The sequence below is a fragment of the Chenopodium quinoa genome, unplaced genomic scaffold, assembly GCF_001683475.1.
Source record: "Chenopodium quinoa cultivar QQ74 unplaced genomic scaffold, ASM168347v1, whole genome shotgun sequence".
In the NCBI taxonomy this organism is placed as follows: domain Eukaryota; kingdom Viridiplantae; phylum Streptophyta; class Magnoliopsida; order Caryophyllales; family Amaranthaceae; genus Chenopodium; species Chenopodium quinoa.
In genome coordinates, this window is record NW_018744616.1 from 694,643 (window position 1) to 704,823 (window position 10,181).

The window sequence follows — 10,181 nt, forward strand, 5'->3', positions numbered from 1 at the left end:
TTTTTTTTATTATTTTTTAATTATACTAAGGGCTTTTTTTATTTCTTTTTAATAAATATTAAAAATAATAGTAGCGACTACCGTGTTAGTTGCAAATTATTACAAGAGCGTCGCAGATTAGCGACTGCATAGCAACTATTATAAATTCGGTTGCAAATTTTGTGACTACTCGTCTTTTTCTGTCGCAAAAATATTTTTTGCAACTGATTATTATAGTAGTCGCAAAAACCAGTCGCTAATTAACGACCGTATAGAAACTACTGCAAATTCAGTTGCAAAATTTGCGACTACTCGTCTTTTTCAGTCGCTAAAATTATTTTTACAACTAATTATTATGGTAGTCGCAAAATTCCGTTGCTAATTCACCTTTTTCTTGTAGTGTGATATAACGACGACCCAAATGAACAAACTTAATTATCTCCATAATTTGGTCCATTTATATATCTAGTAATTGCACATGACGAAGGCATAAATCCTTTAATATCCCACTTGTCTGAGACAAGTGTGCAATATTCAAATTCCTTAAGTCAATATGTGTCGATTTGATAGTATGATTGCATCCCATGTTGAGATCATATTAATCTACAAATCGTTTCTTGAAATATGAGTTAGAATTACAAAACCAAATGATTACTGAGTAATACATTTGAACGCGGCCACATATTTTTTGAATTCTCCCTCTTCAGCGGCCATGACACATTTCCTAATTTAATAGGTAGATTCAATCCAATCTTGTAGCAACCAAGGCCCCCACTCAACTTTTGAAGCAACGATGAAACACCCTTTATAATCTCCAAGTACTGGAAGACGTTTGAATGTACCACAGTTAAATCAATCATTGAATAGAATCAATGTGCTACTCATGTCAAAGGAGTCCACTAATATATTTGGAAACTCTATACTTGAACTTTAAAGTAGGTCAATATTTCGATCATGCTTCATTCATGCATATCCAAGTGATTGATCGAGCATCTCTATGCCCATATAGCCCATGAAACCGCGCTTTCCAATCAATCTTACATGCTAGTCCGTTTACAGAAATCATTTATGTCCACTTTAATGATTTCGAACTAGGAACTTAAATAATATATGAAATTTGTTCACATGTGGGGTTTCATTCACCAGGTCATCAACTTGATGAGCCTATTAATTAATAATTATTTTGGACATTTATTTAATTTTCAAAACCATAATTAAATAAGAGAAATGAAATTTCTGTTTAAACATAATTCTACAAATATATGTATTCCTTATGTAATATGTTTTTCTCAAACATACACAACTTAAATTACATAACTTGCTACAATACAAGACTTTGGTATGACTATCATGCCTTAGTATGTGGAAGGGGTTAAATAAGTAAATAAGCAATATTCTCACTTATATTAAAACTTTGCAGATCATGACGTCCTACTAGTCAATGATCTAGGAAATAAGGTGATATCTCATATCTATTTGTTTGGATTTTTGATGTCACTCTGTCTCCTTTGTTTTGGTAAAGGTATCCTTTTAGTCACAGGATAATTTGATACAAACTTTCTTCTTAATTGCTTTTACGTACTGCAGCTAAATACACATATTCTGACATTGAGTATGCAACAATGCTCTGCTTTAAACACTTCAAGCTCACTGTATATCCATTCAGACATGGAATGTATCCAAATAAACATCTAAAAATCATCTTTCCTGTTTGGAAAACTTGCATCGTATAATCTTTTGACAACTTGTTCACATGTCCACCATAAACTAGAAAAATTCCTTTAGTCCTTCTCAAGTACTCAAGGATTGGTTCTCAGTAGCTTTTAATATGCTTATCTTGAATTTTCTTGAAACCTGGTACACATGCACAAGTCATATGTAACATCTTGCTTTGTACATATCATGACACATAATGGACCCTTTTGCCAAAGCATAAGGTGCATTGTCCATACGACTCAACTCTATTAGCTTTTGAAGGCATTGAGTTTTATTGAACGTAATACCATGAGACATGGGAAGATATCCTCTTTTAGTGTATTGTATCTTGAACTTTTCAAGAATCTCATCAATATGAGTCTCTTGATTAAGTTTAATTATTCTTCAAGATTCCTTTCGTGAATCCTTATTCCCAATATTTATTCAACATCTCCTAAGTCTTCCATATAGAAACAACTCCTTAACCATTACTTAAACGACTCAAGTATTGATATGTCATTTCATATGAACTGTATGTCATCTACATACAAGACTAAGAATAACAATTACTCCCACTAAACTGCTTGTCTACACAAGTACATTTTTGTTCTTTAAGGAAATCAAACTGTTTGATTGCCTAATCAAAACGAATGTTCCAACTCTCTGATGCTTACTTTAATCCATAAATGAATTTCTAAAGTTTGCAAAACTTTCTAGGAATCTCTAAATTTCAAAACCCTTAGGTTGTATCACATCCTCCATCATGAACATTCAAAGAAGGCAATTTTTATATCCAAATGCAAAACTTCATAATCGAAAAATTTTAGCAATCACTAAAAGAATCCAAATAGTCTCGCAACAAATAATAGGTTTCACCCCATTTGTAAGACTATCATGGACTAAAACATCTTTACAGACATGGAGTCCATTCTGGATTCATGGCCTTAAGCCACTTCCTGAGTTGGTGCTTACCAAAGCTTGCTTGTAGGGTGTGAATTTCAACCATTCCAAATAGGAAAATTTAAGAATCCACCATTTACTAGAATTTCAACAACCTGTTTGTTTATATCCTAAATAACCTATAATATGTAAAAGCAACAATAAAATTGTTCTCTTCAACTCTTTGAAGCCTTTCATTCAAGTGGGATGATAGAAGACTCGCTAGTTGAATTAGCTTTCTTCGACATATGATTTATCAAATTAGCTGATTTCATGCGCCCTATTCCCATCTTATCTACTATGTCTAGGAATTTGTCAACGTCCGAATCTTTCTTAAACTCTCTCCTCCCACTACCTAGAGTTCTACCCTTCATCCTATACCATACTGTAGGGAATTATTTCAAACATCAACTTTGAGCCCCACTGTTATCATGCATTTAAGCATGGTGGCGTCCAAAGGAAAGGAAGCTAGATCGAGTAAAAGAGTCGCCAACAAGTTTTAGGAACTTGTAAACCGTTCACAGGTGAAGGTTACACCCAATGTCCCCATTCACGATCACAGAGATCGCTAACTCCATAGTCACTACACAAAAATAGCCTGTTTCCGACGGAATTCCGTCGGAACGGGTTGTCTGAAAATGGTTCGTAGAAAATGGACCCTTTCGACGGAAAATTCCGTCGGAAACACTTTTCCAACGGAAGTTGGTCGTCGACAGAGGTTTTTCGGCACCGGATAAATCCGTCATAAATCTCCGACGGACACGATTCCCTCGGAATGTTGCGATGGCAAATCCGTCGAAAAAATATTAAAAAAACAAAAAAAGCATCCACCACCTTCACCACCAGCTTCCACCCCCACCACCAGCCCAAACCACTAGCTACCACCCCCACCACCAGCCCCTAATCTGATCCACCACCCACACCCACAGCCCACCCCTAACCCATATTTATAGAGAAGGAGGATATAGAAATGAGGAGAGGGTAGAACGAAATAGAGGAGATGACCAGAGAAGAAGAGAGGAGAGGAGAGAGAAAGAGGAGAGGGTAAGAGGGAGGCGCATAGTAGAGAAGAAAGAACATATAGAATAAAGAATAAAAGGGTAAGGAGTGTCGGTAAGGGTTTATAAAGTAAAGGGCATTTTAAAAAAAATTGTCTTCCGATGGATTTAAATTCCATAGGAAATTTTGAATTATGACGGAAAATTATGTCGTAAAATATATATTTTCCGACGGATTTAAATTCCGTCGGAAATTTCTGACGGATTATTTAAATTCGTCGTAAATTTTCGATAGAAATAAAATCCGTCGGAAATTTCGAAATTTACAACGGAATTATACGTCCGTTGGAACGAATCCGTCGGAAATAGGCTGTTTTCTAGTAGTGAGTGGTCCTGAGCCATAGCTGGATATTTAAGGATGATGGTACGAATCCAACCTAAAAGAGATTAAACCTGCCCTAAATAGGTCTCCACTTTATTCTTATCATATTCATGTCGCTTTCCGATTAACATACAATCAATAAATTAATGCTGAGCATATTTAATCTATATTGGTTGATTATTAATGTACAAATAAATCTATTATTGGCAATCACTTTAATTAATATCATATTAAGCCTAAATCAAATAATTAATTATCTTATTAAGCGTGATTTCAAATACAAATTCTCTTTAAACTTGCAAGAGAGGACGTGATCAAGCAATAACAATAATAATCATGAATAATCAAGTAAGGTATAGTAATTATAACATTGACACAACAAATCATCATCATCATATTAATCTTATCAAAGCATAATATTAGCAATATCTTAGGCATGATACTAACATGATTGATAACGAATCTTAGCATGTCACTTAATATAAAAAATCAAAGATTTATCCTAAAATGATACTAGAAATCAATAAAGACATCCTAACATGATACTAAGAAACAATAAAAGCATCCTAACATGATACTAGGAATTAATATAATAATTTAAGCATGATTCCTACATCAAAGGGATAAATAAGTAATCAAATTACTTACTTTGAAGCCTCATACCTCTTTTTATTAAAACAATACACGCGTTAGTAACTTCAAGAAAGATTAAATCAAATAATCAAATAATTAATTGAAATATGGATTTGGGACCAAACCCTTAGAACTATCAATCTTTCACGTCGAGGTCTAAGGCAACTTTGAGCTTGATTAGGTGTATTAGTGTCTCGTAAATGAGGAACGGTGATCAAATTAATTAAGAAAAATAAAAGGAATGTGTGTTTGTAAGTCTAGGCTTAGAAAATCAAGAAAGAGAGAAAGAAAGAATAAGCTTTAGCTTTGAGAAGGAGAAAAGATGATGATTGTTGGTGAGTAAAAATGGAGGAAATCGTCCCCTATTTATAGCGAAAACGACCAAAAAGATAAAAGAAAAAGTCAGAATTTGAATTGAAATAAAACTCCTTTTATCATGTGACGATAGATTTATCGTGGCGCGGCAAAGTCCATCGCAGCGCAATAAAAACAGTTTTTTTTTTTTACAGATTTTGTTTTTATCATATCTTTTGATCAAGAAATCAAAATAAGGTAAATATTATGTCGTTGGAAAGTTCTTGATGTCTACCTTCCAACTCAATTACAATCAGATTAATCCTTTTGTAGAATAAAAGATATAGCCAAAATAGTAGAAGAGTGTCAGTTTTGGATAGAGTTTGATATTTTATTCATATATTTTTTGTTATAGCTCGGGATTACAATTATAATATACTAGGTTAGGTCTCGTGCCGTTCACGATAATTTTCTAGAACTATTCTTTAATAAACACTATGTTTAATTATTAAAAAAAAGTGTAAATTTATTACTTTGTAAAATGAATTTTGTTATGAAATAGAGTTATGTATGTCCATTATACCTTTGTAACTCCCTAGATTTATTACTTCCTTTGTAACCCCCCTTATGCCTTTACTTCCTTTGTAACCCCCCCTTATGCCTTTCCTTCCTTTGTAACCCCTTATGTTTTTGCTACCTTAATCATTCACATAATGATGTCTTTACATATTTCTCACATGTATATATATGTATAACATGACCTAATGAAGAATTGATATGGACAATGAAGATAACTCTGTACATCTTTCTTTATCCTTCCTCTAATATCATGTATTTTATTACACAATATCAGCACCAACTCTAGCCAACTAGACAATAAAAAAGGAAAGGGATATTACTGCTATTTTGGTAAGTATTTTCTTACAACATTAATCACGAGATACCTAGAAGTTCATCATCAGCCTTGTATATGTTGAATGTGTAATTTAAATGTTGTGAAATTTCTCCGTGTGATATCGAATTAATATGTTTGATCTTTTATTTTGTTGAATTGAAATTGTTGTATGCTTACATCTTATTGTCACAATCATATTGATTATGATACTAACCATTCTTCATAGTAGAATTGCAAATGTACATATAGCATTTGGTCACATACATGTATCTTATAATGTAGCTTGGTAGAATTGTATATATAATACATTTGACAGAGCCGTATATATGCATATATATGATTATAGATAAGAAGTATGTAATATGATAAGTGATTAAGCGTTATAGAATATGTTCAATTTTCTAAATCTTGATTTTATATATTGCTTTGTATACAGTATTATGTTGAATCTTATAAAATATTAATTATTATTAAGTTTCATCTATCGTTCGGATATAGATTATGCGGATTATTTCAAATCCTTAAAGTTTAACTATTTTGCATGGCCTTTATACATAAAATTAGGTTGCAATAACCCATTTAACTTTAAATTAGTGATTTTTGTTTTTTGTTCTTCGTATTATAGCCATTGAAGATTTGTTGGCTTGTTGCTATGTTGGTCCAATTCAAGAAAATTATTTAGTTGTCTTTTATAGTCAACGATGGTTGTTATGATCATTTTTATGCAATGCGTGTATACAATGCTATATAATAAGTAGGAATGGCAACGAATCGGACTCGGGTCGGACTATATAGGATCCGACTCCGATCCGCCACATAGTTGGACCCAAAATCCGGCTCCAACTCTAGATCCGACTCCGAATAGCTGGGCTCTGAATCCAAGTCCGATAACTTCCGTCAACTCCGGCTCTGACCCGAATCCGAATAATTTATTAACAAAGCTTTCACTTTTTTTTTATACATCCAAATCATCGAAAACTCTACCTTCATGTATAATTGCAATTAAAATTTTAACATAATTAAATGCAAGTATATAAAATGAATTGATTTTTAAAATTTTAAATTGAAAAAACTACAAATTAAGATGTAAAAATATATACTAAGTTACTAACACTATTAATTCAAACTAGCATAATACTTACGTTTCCCTCAAATTTCATCCTTCTGAATAAGTTGCAAACTAGATCTACAAATTAATATATAAGAAAACTTTGTGAAGGAATCTTGTAGATTTGAACCAGTACAAGCATAGCTAGTTAGCTACACATTCAGTGGCGGACCCAGGAATTTCCGACTGGTGAGTCACAATCGATAATCAAATATGTAAAAATTTTTTTTTACCAAACAACCAAATAATAGTACTAAAAAATACATCTAAATATTCAAACAGTACAAAATACAACCAAATGTTCATATAATACTACAAAAGACAATTAAATAGTAATGCAAACTTATTACAATATTTCTCGACGAGTTTTCATGTTTTGATATCGATTTATGATATCTTCCATGCTAACATTCAAAAACAAATCATTCTCCAAATAAGTAATTAAACAATCATTCAACATTTGATCTCCCATGCTATTTCGTAGTTTGTCTTTCACTTGCTTCATGCCAGAAACAACACCAACTTCAAAAGTAAATAGACCCTATCATGAGTTTCAGACAATCCCGTTTCAACCAATTTGATTGAAAGTTCACTAAGACCCTTCAAATTCCAAAACCTTTCATCTCCTCTAACAGAACAAATGTAACTCTCAAGTGTATGACCAAAGACTATTTATGAACTTGGAAATTCATTAGGATAGAATTTTGCAACCTTAATCAATTTTTCCTTATCAAACTTAGAAAAACGATCCACAGGACTCAAACAAGACATACACACAAGTAGTTCTTTAGTTATTTCGGGAAATCGATTTTCAAGTTCTTGCAATTGAAGATCAATGACACCAAAAAAAACTTCAACTAATAATTAACAAGCTAATAAACACCCTAAATAAACACTGACCACAATTCACATAATCGCATGATAAAAAAGGTTCAAATTTCATCAAAAAGACAAAAACCCAACAACATTAACAAAAGGTTCAAATTTTACCAAACAAACAACAACAAAATCAACCAAAGTTTAATAGAATTAACTAATTAGACTGAATTAAATTGAAGATTAGAATTTTAAACTAAAAATTAGAAATCAACTTACTAGCAAAATGAGAATAGGAGATTAGAATTTTGAAGAAGCGACGAAGCGAAGAGCGGTGAGCACAGAGGACAGAGCAGGCGAGCAGCAGCCAGCAGCACAACCAGCACTGGAGGCGTGAGCAAACTAGCGAAGAGCAATGTCAAACATTTCAGAGACTTTGGGTTATTGCAACTTTTCCAAGTCGTCTCATAATCACAATTCACAAATTCACAATAACTGTCAAACTTTGAAGTTTCAAACGAGAAACATTTTGCCACTGTCATAATCACAAATTCACAATTTTACAAATTCACAAGAGCACTGTCAAACTGTTTCCAAGTCGTCTCATAATCACAATTCACAAGAGCACTGTCAAACTTTTCCAAGTCGTCTCATAATCACAATTCACAAATTCACAATTTTGCCACGACGGTGTTACAATGTTACTTGATAATTGACATTCCTTTAGATATTAAGTGCATCGTTTTTCTCAATTGAATTTTTTTAGTATATGAAATCCCTAATTCAGATAATGCAAAATTCTCTGAAATTGAGTTGATTATTGAAAAATTAGGGTTCAAATTTAGTATTACTAAATCATAACTAACAAGTAATATCAACAATTAAATAAATAAAAAAAAAAAAGCCGAAAGATGAGTAGATGACTAACCTGAATTTATCTAGCTGTGCCATCGCTTCAGTTCAGCAAAAATGGTGAATTGCAGCTTTCTTCTTTCAGTGTTCAGCAAAAAAAGCAAGGGCCCAATCCATTTCAATAAAGAGGAAGATGAAGCGAAGAGGAACTGAGGAAGATGCGAAGAGGAAGATGAAGCGAAGAGGAACTGAGGAAGATGCGAAGAGGAAGAGGCGAACTCAGAAGTTAGAATTTTTTTATTTTTTTTTTAAAAAAACTTAAAAAAAAATTTGGGCCCTGGTGAGTCATTTGACCCACCAGGCACAAGGCCCAGTCCGCCACTGTACACATTAGAACCAAATTTTTGAGGTCTTTAAGATGATAGGAGATGAGAGAGATTGATTGCTGAGATTAAAAAAAAATGTTAGTGTTTAAAATGGGGAATTTTTTTTAGAGAAGAGGAACTTTAAGGAGAGAGAAAGAGCATACGAGAATAAGAGTTTGAGTAGTAGAGAAATGAAAGTGGCGAAAGAATCCAGAAAAAGGGTTTTGGGCTTTTGCCTCTTTAAATGACCCACATAAAACTTGCACTATAAAACCTACCCCGTATTATTGCTACATATACAGCGGGTCGGACTCGGACTCGGTTGAGTCAATCGGACCTCAAGCAAGATCCGAGTCCGATCCGACTCCATTCGGATTCGGACTTTTAAAGTCGGATACGGATTCGGATTTTCCTGTACTTCCTAAATGTTTGATTTTCTGAGACTAGGTTTTCAATGAGATTCAATGATATAAATTGTATAATACCCTCAATCATCATCTATCAACATATTTTATTAGAACACAACTTAATTAATGAGAGGGTTCGATAATATTGAAACTCATCATTATTTTAATCAGATTCTTTTTGTGTATGTGTGAGTGTGTGACACCCTCCAGTGTCCTCAACCCTCATAAATCTATAGTTGTGACAAAATTCTTATAGCAATTTCGGTGTTTTTTTGGTTCATTGCCTTTTCTTTGAGAAGGAGGGGGAGGGGGGATATGATATCTTTTTGTTTAGTAGCTAATGGAGTACTTAACAAGAGAAAAGAAAATTTTCTCAAGTCTCTGACTTTTGGTTTTGGTCCGCGGAACATTCTTTTTTATTCTCTATGTAATTTAAGGTAGATTAATAACTGTCGGTATTTTTGTGGCATGCCTTTTGCAATCAAATCACCTTTTTTAATTTAACCTGAATGCCCTTTTTTTAATTTGACTTGAATGTGCTCTTCAGGGGAAGAAAACTTCTTGGGAGGTGTTGCATCACCGAAAGGTGTTAAAGGATTTGATACTAATGCTGCCAAAATAAGGTTCTTTGAAATTTATCTTGAAAATAGGCAATTTACCTATCCACATCTTTAAAATAGGCAATTTGATGATGTTTTCAATAATCTCAAAGTTGTCACTAGATCTTAACACATCTTTTCTTTGATAGTACGCAAAGCAAAAATATCGTATTGGATTTCAAGTTGCTCTCGAACTTATTACTCAGGTATGTTTCTCTC